The 13,829-nt window shown below is 42.4% G+C and overlaps 1 protein-coding gene and 1 pseudogene across 1 annotated transcript in view; both read right to left on the bottom strand.

The window, feature by feature from the left end:
• The window catches only part of LOC100447686 (neuroblastoma breakpoint family member 12), a 2,265,351-nt gene that overhangs the window by 946,934 nt on the left and 1,304,588 nt on the right, over positions 1 to 13,829 (bottom strand).
• The window catches only part of LOC134759379 (profilin-1-like), a 52,818-nt pseudogene that overhangs the window by 26,636 nt on the left and 12,353 nt on the right, over positions 1 to 13,829 (bottom strand).

Below are 13,829 nucleotides of genomic sequence, written 5' to 3'. Positions count from 1 at the left end.
TGGTTTATAAGTTTTAAATTATAACTTTCAGCGTCAAATATTTCCATATGACATTCAATTACATGATGTGTTTTCTTTTTCCTACCTTCTTTACCTGCCACTTCTCATAATAGTATTTGAACCTAAACACATACCAGTGACATTCTGTGATTATCATCTTGCCCCCACCTTGGTTTTTGGTTTAGATCCACAATTAAATATATTAATGCTCATGAGCTATTCAAAAGTGAACGTTACAGTCTTCACTTGCTGAGTGGTACTCATCCTTAACAGAGTCCTCATGAGGGAATCAGGTGTTGCTGAGTTTAGCATGTTTAATAATCTTTTCTCACGGTTGTGATACATGGATCACATTACTGGATATAAGGTGATTGCCCAAAATGATTTTTCTTGAGTTTTTAGGAGATATTGTCTTCCTTGGGGTACATACATGGTGTTTGTTCTCATTGTGGGATTCTATTTCATTCTACCAGGACCTCTAATTTCTGCCAGTTACTTCATTCATTTGTTCTCTTCACCACGAGTCTCCAGAGGATGCTTCCTTTGTCCACACCTCCCCATCTCCCAGCAATTCTGCATTTCCAAGATTGGCACCTCTGGTCCTCTGCATGGTGAAGCCCCTTCCTTTCAATTCCCCAGTAGCCAGTGCTCTAATCCACCAGGTCTCAGGCATGATCTGTGTTTCTCCACACTCACTTTCTGAGGATAGTTTTACCTGTGTTCTCTCATGAACAGGCCCTCCCTGCTGTCCTGGCCTCTATTTGCATAGTGTTTCCTGCTCCCTCTGCCATCATGTGGCTCCCGGACCCGGCTAAAGAAAATCACCTGAGGGCCACAGTGTTCCCTAGCCCTGGTGTGTAGGGGCAGGATTATGGGTGAGATTTTTGAGTCTCTAAGTGAACCCCCGGGGCTTTGAAGTGTATGTTGAGAAATTCAGCTGTTGTCATCCTAGGTGGAGTTGCTCTCTCCTATCCTCCTACTTCAAATGCAGAACTTCAATCATGTACAAAAGAAGACTGAATCATATAATAGAACACACCGTTATTCATTGGCTGGCTTCACCAATCATCTCATGGCTGAACTTTTAAAAATACAATCTTAGCCACATACCTATGAAATGTATATGTGTGTGTATATATATATATATATACATGAATTTGCTTCTGAGATTATGGAGGCTGAAATTCCCAAGATGGAAGGAAAGCTGGATACCCAGGAAAGCATTTGTTTCCCATTAGGCCTCTTAATTCTCTCCCGGCCTTTGATTGATTGCATGAGGCCCACCCGTATTAAGGAGGGCAATCTGCTTCACTTAGTCTGCCCATCCCAATGTTAATCATATCTGAAACACTCTCTGGAACACAACCAGAATCATGTTTGGCCAAATATCCTGGCACCCTGGTGCTCAGTCACAGTGACAAGTACAAGTAACTATCACACATGCCCTTTGTCATATTGGTGATTTCCACCGTTTTTCTCCCAATCTGCAGCTTATAGCTGTTCTCTTAACACTGTCTTGTGTTGAGCAAAACTTTTAATTTTTATGAAGTTTTTATAAACATTGAATTTATCAATGTTTTCTTTAGTGGTTTGTGTTTATTGATAAGAAAGAACACTTTGCCTAACTCTGTGTCATGAAGATTTTGTCTTATATTTTCTGCTACACTTTTTCTAGTTTTCTAGTTTATATTTAGTTGCATAATCCATTTTGACTTAGTTTTTGAGTTATTATTGAAGTTCAGGTGAACTTTTTTCCTTTGGGGATATGCATGTCCAGTTGTTTCTACACAATTTGTTGATAAGAGAATGCCTTCTCCACTGAATCATATTTGGACCTTTGTCAATCCATTGGGTGGCTGAGACTGGTGAGAGGACTGTCCTGGTGTTTGGACAGAGAGACAGGGCATGAAGTAGGGTGGTTCTTGTGGGAAAAATTAAGGAAGGCACATTTTTTCTGTGAGGCATAGGAAATCCCCAAGCGCAATTGGGGTACCCTCTACCAGCATGTTGTAGCACACTCATCTCTGCTCTCTCTTCCTCTCCTGCTGCAAAAGCTTGGGTGTGCATAGACACTGAGGTCGAGTGGTGTCTTTGGGCACTTTTGAGCATTGACACCAAAGCTCCAGCATCAAATCTCACAATACCAAGCAGCCAGGTGGATCACCTGAGGTCAGGAGTTCATGACCAGCCTGACTGGCATGGTGAAACCCCATCTCTACTAAATACAAAAGAATTAGCTGGGCATGGTGGCACATGCATGTAATCTGAGCTACTTGGGAGGCTGAGACAGGAGAATCGCTTGTGTACCTAGGAGGCGGAGGTCGCAGTGAGCTGAGATCATACCATTGCACTCCAGCCTGGGCAACGAGAGCAAAACTCTGTCTCCAAAAAATAAATAAATAAAAATAAAAGAATATCAAGCAGCCAAAGAAGCAGGAAAACATGACACATAATGAAGAATCTAATAATCTAGTTGAAATTGACACACATTGGAAATAGAAGAAAAGGACATTAAAGCAGTTAGTATAATTGTATTTTAATTAAATGGAGAGGTTGAAGATTTTTTAAATATCAAATTCTGTAGATAAAAACTATGATTTACAGTCTGAAATGGAAGAAGGCACTGGATTAAACACTGCAAAATAGAAGATTATTGAACTAGAAGGAATAGAAGTTGAAACTAACATAAATGACACACACAGTAACAAATGACTTGAAAACATAAAAAGACCATCAGCATCAAAACTTTAAACCCCCTAGTGTAGGGCTAAATGGAATCCCTGAAGGGCAGGTAGTGGAGAAGAGAGACAAAGATATTTAAAACATACTGGAGAAAAGATTTAGAAGCTCCATGGAAACCATAAACTTCAAATATTACAGAAATATGATTATTCTAAGAACAAGAAACATGAAGAAAACTTCACCAAGGAACACCTTAATCAAATCCATCAAAACCAGTGATAAAAAGGAAATCCTAAACGTAATAAAAGGAGAAAGAACATGTTACATACAGAGCACTAAATATAAGGATGGCATAAGATTTCTCATTGGAAACTTGACAAACAAGAAGTTTGCAATAAAGTGCTTAAAAAAAGAAAACCTGTCACCTACAATTCTACACCTGGCCAAATTATCTTTCAAAAATAAACATGAGAAAAAATATTTTTGAAAAGAAAACAAAATGATCTCAATTTGCAGATGATGTGATCCTATGTATAGAAAATCCCAAATAATACAAATGCAAACACACATACATGCACACAGAGACCAGACACACACACACACTGCTAGAGTTAATAAGTGAATTCAGCAAACTTTGAGCAAACAATCACTTGTGTTAGCAATGAACAATCTGAGAAGAAAATTGACACAATGATTTCATTTATAATAGCACCTGTAAGAATCATATGCCTGGGAATAAATTTGTTCAAGAAGGTGCAGTATTTGTACACAGACAACTACAGAACATTGCTCGAGGAGATTCAGGAAGACCTAAATCAATGGAAAGACATCTTGTGTCCATGGGTTGGAAGCTGTAACATGGTTAAGATAAAAATACAACTCAAAGCAATCCACAGATTCAATACAATCCTATCAAAAAGTGGCCTTTATTACAGGAATGCCTAAGAAGGACTTCACATTCCTAAAAAATAGCAAGTGTCCCCCCAAAACAAAAGCAATCTTGAAATGCAAGAAGGAACATTCTCTATTCCAAAGGTCTTTAACTGCTCTCAGCAACACTTGGTAGTCTTCCATATATAGGCTTTCACATCTTTTTTTTCTTCCTTTGTTTTAGACACGATCTCACTCTTTCACCCAGGCTGGAGTACAGTGGCACGATCACAGCTCACTGCAGCATGGAATTCTCAGGACTATGACATCCTAGGGCCTCATCCACTGAGTACCTGGGACTACAGGCTCACACCACCACACCCAGATAATTTTTCTGATTTTCAGTAGAGATGACATCTCACTATGTTGCCTAGGCTAGTTTCAAGCTTCTGAGCTCAAGTGACTCTCCTGCCACAGCCTTCCAAAGTGCTGGCCTTTGAAGCCAAGCCTGGCTGGCTTTCACATCTTTTCTATGTAGTTTATATTTCTTGATGTTATTGTGTTTATTAAAAGAATCTTTTTAAAATTTTGTATTAAAATTATATATTTAAGGAATTACATATATTATATACATTTAAGGAATACAACCTGAGGACTACATATACATATACATATACATATACATATACATAATGAACTAATGCCTACTAGGTGAGGGGCTGCCTTGTGAGCAAACCCAAGTTCCCTGGCTCATGAAGCCTTTGTCTAGAAGGATGGAGGGATCAGCCACGTGAGCACATGGCAGGTTCTGTCTTCGGTGCAGGCACCTGCCCACTCGGGTCTCTGGCAATACTAACCAGGCTTCACGATGGGTGAGGTGAGCTAGGAATGGGAAAGTGGATGACCTCAGATCCAGAGACTGCAGTTGTCACCTGGGGACTTGGCGTAGGCGTGGAGGAGTCTCCCACTGACTTGGCCCTGGGTCAATGCCCAAACATGCACAAGGACAGGACTTTCGGCCTCAATATTTTAGGAGCCCCCAGTCTTCTAAAGAGGGTTTGTGGTGGGGAAGAATGTTCAACAAAACAGAAGAGTTATGGGTACTCTAGCTTGGCAACAGAGAATACTTCCTTGTGCTACTAAATGGCAATATTTGACAATTATGGATGACACAATTGAGCAATAGCTTTCACTGTTTAACAAACAGTGTCTCTGGAACACTAGGTTAGTGCTGTCAGATGTTGACTGAAAAGTCAGTGGTTTGAGCCCATCCAGTCATATTAATGTTTCTAGCTGACGTGACCTTCCATCTGAAGAGTCTCTACCTTGGGCCAAATATCTCTTAAAGCTTCTCTTCAAGCTTCTCTTCTTCTCGTCTCTTGTCTATTTTCCAAGGTGCCTCTTTGTTGCTTGGGGCAAAAAAAGTCCATTTTTAATCCACACCCAACAAACGTCTACCCTTACTTATCCTGGTTTTTAGGGTTTTGAGTTTGTTTGTTTGTTTGTTTTCTCAGCTTCTCATATTTGGAATACTGGAAATTCCTAAGGTGGAGAACGACAGAACCTGAATCACAACTATGGTGAAGCCACAGGCTCTGAATGAAAAACCTAATCTACCGGGGTTTGAAGTTAAACACATTAATTTTCTGTGCCTCCATTTTGCTAGAAATTTAGTCCAAAGGGCTAAATCAGAACACTTAGGTTGTCCAGTGTTTAAATGAGCAGTGCAGGAAAAGCATGGAGCCAATGCCTGTCACATAGTAATTGGTCGACATGCATGAGCTCCTATCAGCGTCATGGCCTCCAGCATTTCCATCAGGCTTTGATCTTTGAAACATCCTTCTTGATATGAATGGATCATTCTTCAAACATTCTCTAACCGATGGCCATGAAATTACTTCAATGTGTATTATTACAAATATGACTGCAGAGACCAGACTGACACATGTATCTGTCGTGCATCTCTTGTCTATTTCTCCGTAGACACCTGGAGATGGAATGGTCAGACCAAAGTATTTATACATTTCTGATTTTGCTAATTTCTGTCTAAATTTCTGTGAAAAGAAGATATAACAAGTCATACTTTTAACATTTTATGAGAATTATTTTTTTCTCCATCTTCTGGTCAAAACTGGGAAGTACTTGCCTACCATTTCCTCTGAACTTACTTTTACCAACATTTGTGTAGTCATACAGTGAGATCACATTGTATGCATGACATCAAACTCAAATCCTTAAATGAAAAGAGGGATTAACATGACTGTATAAAAATTTATATTCAAAATACAATGAATGCAAATATATATGTGTATATAAATACATATATACACACATACATATATGGGAAAGGAATTCTTTTATTTGGATACTTTATCAAAGTTATATATACTGAAAATTTAATAAAACAGCAGTCCCCTTGTGTACTCCCAGAATTTCATCACATAGAAGCAATTAATTATTTATCTCCTTATGTCTAAATAGATATTATTACTTTTTGATTTTCAAGTTTAGGCACTATCTCTCCTTCACATACTTGCTCATCACCACCATCCCCAAACATGCCTCTCACCACCTTACCCTCCAACATATTTGTGTCCTAGTTTGCTGGGTCAATTACTACATTGTTATAACTTGTATATTTTATTCAGACTTCAGTCACATTGGATATACATAGCAGGAATGAAAGGCCAGTATCTTCAGGGACCCTCTCTCAAGTGGATAAGCTTCAGAGATGTTCATAATCTTTGGTCACCCTCCCTCTCTTTTTCCTATTCCAGGTAAGTATTGGATCTGATGGGCCCAGCTCAGGTCAGGCACTCTCTCCTTGAGCAGGGGAGAGTGGGACATCTTCATGTGTACTACCAGGAAGACACTGTCCAAAGAGGGACAGGTACTTCTAAGACAGAAAAGTCAATCTGGGGTACAGGTAGGCAAAACGAGGATACGAAAAAACCCATGTCTATTCTGCAAGGGGAGCATGCAATACAGGAGTGGGAGGGGAGAGTTTTGAGAGATATGGGCCATGGATATCCCTCTGTGGGCTGGAGCCACACAAGACTCTTGGGGTCTCTCAGGGGCAGGGAGCTGAGGAGAATCTGCCCTCCCCAACCTGGGAGACTGGTGAGGGGACTGTCCTGGTCACCAGACAGAAATGGGGTCTGGGCCAGGGCAGTTCTTGTGGGAAAGAAAGAACAGGACATCTTCTCCTTAAGGTAAGGTCCTGAGTCAGGTCTTGGTAGGGAGGGAGGTTACCTTGGGCATTGGCAGCTGAAGATGATTGGCCAGATGAGGGCACTGAAATCTATGTCCCATAAACTTGTAGTTCTAGTAAAAGAATGACTGCAGTAAAGGGTCTTTAGGAAGAGGAGGCGGAAGACCTGGTTTGGGTTGGGGGCTCCAAGAAGAACATCTGCCTTGCTGTGCAGAAGCCTTCTGCATAACCTCCCTGGTCCCCTTGCTCAGTCTCCTGGCCAGACCCCCAGAGTGCCTGCCCTGTGCACCCTGGAAGTTCACAGTCAGCTCAGCCAAGGCATCTCCAGCTGGTACTCATCCCTGGGCATTTCTGTGGCCTTGGGTGCCCTGGCCTTCTCCAGGCCCTGTCTTGCAGGCAATCATCCTGCAAGGGAAGGGGGAAAAGAAGCTACCTGACAGTTAACCCTGAGAAGCTCCACAAGGTCCTGACTTAGCTCCTAGTCACTTTCAAACCTATATACCCCCATCTCATCCCCCAAATGATGAAAAGAAACTTTGCCAGGACTCACGCCAGACAAATAGGGTGGGCCTGTTCTGTAGAGCCAAGTTCTTAGGACATCAATAAGAGATGGAAACCACCTGCTGGAAGGTGCCACAGTGGGAACCTTGGGGTCAGGGAGCAGTCACTGAACTGTCAGGGTGAATCCTGGCTCCTGGCCCTCACAAACACTTTCTCCCCACTCCCTCCTTCTCTCCCCACTCCTGTCTCTTTCCCCTCTCTCCCCTGCATCCCTTAGGTACCTTCCATGGGCCCTAACCTCTCCTTTTCAGAGGCTCCAAAGTGAGCCCTCAAAACATTTGGTAACCTTGGACATTTCCAAAACGGGAGAGACTTGGCCACACAATTTTTATGAGCTAGGAAGGTCCTCCAGAGCTCTTGCCTAAATTTTTCTGTTGATGAGAAGAGCACAAAAGAGTTTTCATCTGATCTTGTACTAAGGCAACTTCTCCTCAGAGCAGAGTCTGGGCAGGAAGAAGGGGGTTGCCCAGGGCCCTGGACTTGCCCCTCCCAGCTGCTCTGCTCCTCTCCCCTTCACTGCGGGAGAGCTGGCCGGGGATCAGGAACCTCTGTTCTTCACCGATGCTGGGATCCCAGGTTCAAATGTAAATATTGGCTGATTTAGGAGGCTAAGGGAGGCAATTCCCTGGAGAGAGGTAATAGGATTTGGGACAAGAGCAGCATCTAGTTGCCATCCACAGAGATCCCAAGTACAGGAATCCACTGGTAGCCGGTTGGAGGGGATCCCATGAAAACAAAATGAAATGTGCACGTTAGAACTGGACCCAAGATCAGGAGATGAAAAACTGCACCGTCCTAAGGGATGAAGGAATTAGGGAATCCCAGAGGAAATTTTTTTCATATAGGTCATTTCTTCTGAAGAGACACAGGGCAATGGCCCAATGACATGAGTAAAAGAAAACTCGGGGTCTAGGGTTGAGGGGAGACAGCCTTTTTAGTGGAGGAGACCTGTCACCTGGAGGCCCAGGGTCACCCTGAGAGGGGAGGAGTCTTGCTGGGTCGCTGGGTCTGGGGCTCCAGTTGCACACAGCCAGTGGCATGGAGGGTCTGTGACCATGACTGGGGCAATTTCCCCTATTCCACTTAGGGAGCAATAGAGAGGAACATCACTGGAATTATACAGAAAGGTCCCACTGAGACTTGAACTCTGATCACTGTATTCAGAGTCCAAAGCCCTCACCATTACACCATGGAACCTCATAATAGCTCATAACTGGAGGTAACTAAGTTCATACTTAGCAGCCATAGTTCCCACGCACCTATGTTAAAGCATTTCTTCTGATCCCTCAAGCAACACCAAGGAAGGTGGACCTGCGAGGGAGGAGTCATCCTCTTTCTTTCTCTCTGCCCTCTCCTTTGATCAACTTTTATCATTTCATTTGCACCTCAGAAAATGAGACAGAATCCAGTTTGGACTTAGGCCAGAGAAGAGCCCTTGAGGCCTCCCTCATGGAAAACACACTCTCTCAGTTTACCAGAGTTTCCTGTACCAAGGGGAAATTTCTGCAAACAGTAGTGCTATATTCTTTTTGCCTTCCCTCTTTTCCGTTTGCCCAGGGAGGCCGGATCATTGTCAGAACAGGACTTGGGACTTCCTGGGTGCCTTGCCCCCTTCCTCCATGTAATAAATAATGGCTGACACCAAGCAAGTGGGATTGGGAGGCAGGGAATCTTTCATTTTCTTCTTCATATACTTCTATGCATTTGTTTAGTTGGTTTTGGCAAGATTTTCTCCCCAGAAATGGAGATTTGTTGGATTTTAAATAAAAAGTAATCAGTCATGTTTTACATTTCTATAAAACACTCAAACCAGGCCATACTCCCCTGCCGTGACTCAAAATCAACCATATACTGTCGAGGTCAGGAGGCAGGGCCCTGACACTTAAGCACAGTGTGTTTTCTCAGAATTGGCCAAGTTGACGCCACTCCAATTTCTCAATATACCACAACCCATTAATTGCGGTTTTTAAAAGTGTACATGTATTTTTACCAAAACCCCAGGGGTTCAGTGTAGTTCCTGCTGCTCAGCACACAGCCAATCGAGACATTGAGTATTGCTCATGAAGAAGGCTTTAATTGGGTGCTGCAGCTGAGTAGACAGGAGATGAGTCTGAAATCTATCTCCCTGATTGACTAAAGTTAGGGGTTTATATAGCAGGGAAGGAACGTAACTGTGTGTGGGAAAAGAGGAACTAGGGAGGGGTGAGGAGGCATTCATCATGAGTGAGGGGTCTGGCATCTCATTGTCTGGAGGCTGTGATCAGCTGAGTTTCAAGTCTATGATGCTTTTTGAGAGGGCTGAGAGTCCTTTGTGAGGAAGGAACTCAGATAAAACAAATATAAGTGTGTTTTATCGAATGGCTTGACCTCAGGAGTTTGAAACCAGCCTGGGCAATACGGTGAAACCCTGTCTCCACCAAAAATACAAAAAAAAAAAAAAAAGAGGGTTGCTTCCAAGATGGCCAAATAGGAACAGCTCCAGTCTACAGCTTCCAGCGAGATCAATGCAGAAGACGAGTGATTTCTGCATTTCCAAGTGAGGTACCTGGTTCATCTCATTGGGACTGGTTGGACAGTGGGTGCAGCCCACAGAAGACAAGCCAAAGCAGGGTGGGTTGTCACTTCACCCAGAAAGTGCAAAGGTTGGGGGATTTCTTTTTCCTAGCCAAGGGATGCTGCGAGTGACTGTACCTGGAGGAGCAGTACACTCCTGCCCAAATACTGTGCTTTTTCCACTGTCTTCACAACCGACAGACCAGGAGATTCCCTCCCATGCCTGGCTTGGTGGGTCCCAAGCCCATGGAGCCTTGCCTGCTGCTAGCGCAGCAGTCTGAGATCAACCTGGGACACTGGAGCATAGCAGGGGGCGGGGGTTCTGCCACTGCTGAGGCTTGAGTAGGCGGTTCTATGGTCACAGTGTAAACAAAGTGGTAGGTAAGCTCAAACTGGGTGGAGCCCACCACAGCTTAGCAAGGCCTACTGCCTCTCTAGATTCCACCTCTGGGGGCAGGGCATATCTGAATAAAAGGCAGCAGACAGCTTCTGCAGACTTAAATGTCCCTGCCTGACAGCTCTGAAGAGAACAGTGGTTCTCCCGGCGCAGCATTAGAGCTCCAATAACAAACAGACAGCCTCCTCAAGTGGGTCCCTGACCACTGTGTAGCCTAACTGGGAGATACCTCCCAATAGGGGCCGACAGACCCCTCACACAGGCGGGTGCCCCTCTGGGTCAAAGCATCCAGAGAAAGGATCAGGCAGCAATATTTGCTATTCTGCAGCCTCTGCTGGGGATACCCGGGCAAACAGGGTCTGGAGTGGACCTCCAGCAAACTCCAACAGACCTGCAGCTGAGGGACCTGCCTGTTAGAAGGAAAATTAACAAACACAAAGGAATAGCATGAACATCAACAAAAAGGACATCCACACTAAAACCCCATCCACAGATTAACAACATCAAAGATCAAAGTAGTAGATAAAACCACAAAGATGGGGACAAACCAGAGCAGAAAGGCTAAAAATTCCAAAAACCAGAATGCCTCTTCTCCTCCAAAGGAATACAACTCCTCACCAGCAAGGGAACAAAACTGGATGGAGAATTAGTTTGACGAAGTGACAGAAGAAGGCTTCAGAAGGTCAGTAATAACAAACTTCTCCGGACTAAAGGAGCATGTTCTAATTCATTGCAAGGAAGCTGAAAACCTTGAAAAAAGGTTAGATGAATGGCTAACTAGAATAAACAGTGTAGAGAAGAGCTTAAATGACCTGAAGGAGCTGAAAACCACACTATGAGAACCACATGAAGCATACACCAGCTTCAATAGCTGATTCGATCAAGCAGAATAAATGATATCAGTGATTGAAAATCAAATTAATAATATAAAGCGAGAAGACAAGATTCGAGAAAAAAGAGTAAAAAGAAATAAACAAAGCCTTCAAGAAATATGGGACTATGTGAAAAGACCAAATCTACGTTGGATTGGTATACCTGAAAGTGATTGGGAGAATGGAACCAAGCTGGAAAACATTCTTCAGGATATTATTCAGGAGAACTTCCCTAACCTAGCAAGGCAGGCAAACACTCAAATTCAGGAAACACAGAGAACACCACAAGGATACTCATTGAGAAGAGCAACCCCAAGACAAATAATTGTCAGATTCAGCAAGGTTGAAATGAAGGAAAAAATGTTAAGGGCAGCCAGAGAGAAAGGTCGGGTTACCCACAAAGGGAAGCCCCTCAGACTAACAGTGGATCTCTTGGCAGAAACCCTACAAGCCAGAAGAGAGTGGGGACCAATATTCAACATTCTTAAAGAAAAGAGTTTTCAACCCAGAATTTCATATCCAGCCAAACGAAGCTTCATAAGTGAAGGAGAAAGAAAATCCTTTACAGACAAGCAAATACTGGGAGATTTTGTCATCACCAGGCCTGCCTTAGCTGAAGGAAGCACTGAACATGGAAAGGAACAAATAGTATCAGCGACTGCAAAAAACATGCCAAATTGTAAAGACCATCGATGCTATGAAGAAACTACATCAACTAATGGGTGAAATAACCAGTTAACATCATAATGACAGGATCAAATTCACACATAACAATATTAACCTGAAATGTAAATGGGCTAAATGCACAATTAAAAACACAGACTGGCAAATTGGATAAAGAGTCAAGACCAATTGGTGTGCTGTATTCAGGAGACCCATCTCACATGCAGTGACACACATAGGCTCAAAATAAAGGGATGGAGGAAGATCTATCAAGCAAATGGAAAGCCAAAAAAAAAAGCAGGTGTTGCAATCCTAGTCTCTGATAAAACAGACTTTAAACCGACAAAGATCAAAAGAGACAAAGAAGGCCATTACATAATGGTAAAGGGATCAATTCAACAAGAAGAGCTAACTATCCACAAATATATATGCACCCAACACAGGAGCACCCAGATTCATAAAGCAAGTCCTGAGAGACCTACAAAGAGTATTAGACTCCCACACAATCATAATGAGAGACTTTAACACTCCACTGTCAATATGAGACAGAAGCTTTACAAGGATATCCAGGACTTGAACTCAGCTCTGCACCAAGCAGACCTAATAGACATCTACAGAACTCTCCACCCTAAATCAACAGAATATACATTCTTCTCAGCACCACATCACACTTATTCAAAAATTGACCACATAGTTGGAAGTAAAGCACTCCTCAGCAAATGTAAAAGAACAGAAATCACAGCAAACTGTCTCTCAGACCACAGTGCAATCAAATTAGAACTCAGGATTAAGAAACTCACTCAAAACTTCACAACTACATGGAAACTGAACAACCTGCTCCTGAATGACTACTGGGTACATAACGAAATGAAGGCAGAAATAAAGACATTCTTTGGAACCAATGAGGACAAAGACACAACATACCAGAATCACTGGGACACATTTAAAGCAGTGTGTAGAGGGAAATTTATAGCACTTAATGCCCACAAGAGAATGCAGGAAAGATCTAAAATTGCCACGCTAACATCACAATTAAAAGAACTAGAGAAGCAAGAGCAAACAAATTCAAATGCTAGCAGAAGACAAGAAATAACTAAGATTAGAGCAGAACTGAAGGAGATAGAGACACAAAAAGCCCTTCAAAAAATCAATGTACCCAGGAGCTGGTTTTTTGGAAAGATCAACAAAGTAGATAGACTGCTAGCAAGACTCATAAAGAAGAAAAGAGAGAAGAGTCAAATAGATGCAATAAAAAATGAAAAAGGGGATATCATCACATCCGATCCCACAGAAATGCAAACTACCATCAGAGAATACTATAAACACCTCTATGCAAATAAACTAGAAAATCTAGAAGAAATGGACAAATTCCTGGATACATACACACTCCCAAGACTAAACAAGGAAGAATTCAAATCCCAGAATAGACCAATAACAGGTTCTGAAATTGAGGTGATAATAGCTTACCAAGCAAAAAAATTCCACGACCAGACAGATTCACAGCCAAATTCTATCAGAGGTACAAGGAGGAGCTGGTACCATTCCTTCTGAAACTATTTCAATCAAGAGAAAAAGAGGGAATCCTCCTTAACTCATTTTATGAGGCCAGCATCATCCTGATACCAAAGCCTGGCAGAGACACAACAAAATAAGAGAATTTTAGGCCAATATCCCTAATGAACATCGATGTGAAAATCCTCAATAAAATACTAGCACACTGAATCCAGCAGCACATCAAAAAGCTTATACACCATGATCAAGTGGGCATCCTCCCTGGGATGCAAGGCTGGTTCAACATACACAAATCAATAAACATAATCCATCACATAAACAGAACCAATGACAAAAACCACATGATTATCTCAATAGATGCAGAAAAGGCCTTCAACAAAATTCAACAGCCTTTCATGCTAAAAACTCTCAATAAACTAGGTATTGATTGAACGTATCTGAAAATAATAAGAGCTATTTATGACAAACTTACAGCCAATATCATATGGATTGGGCAAAAACTGGAAGC

Source organism: Pongo abelii, chromosome 1 (genome assembly GCF_028885655.2).
Source record: "Pongo abelii isolate AG06213 chromosome 1, NHGRI_mPonAbe1-v2.0_pri, whole genome shotgun sequence".
Classification (NCBI taxonomy): domain Eukaryota; kingdom Metazoa; phylum Chordata; class Mammalia; order Primates; family Hominidae; genus Pongo; species Pongo abelii.
The sequence above is the reverse complement of the archived record's forward strand: the minus strand, read 5'-3'. Positions and strand labels throughout refer to the sequence as shown.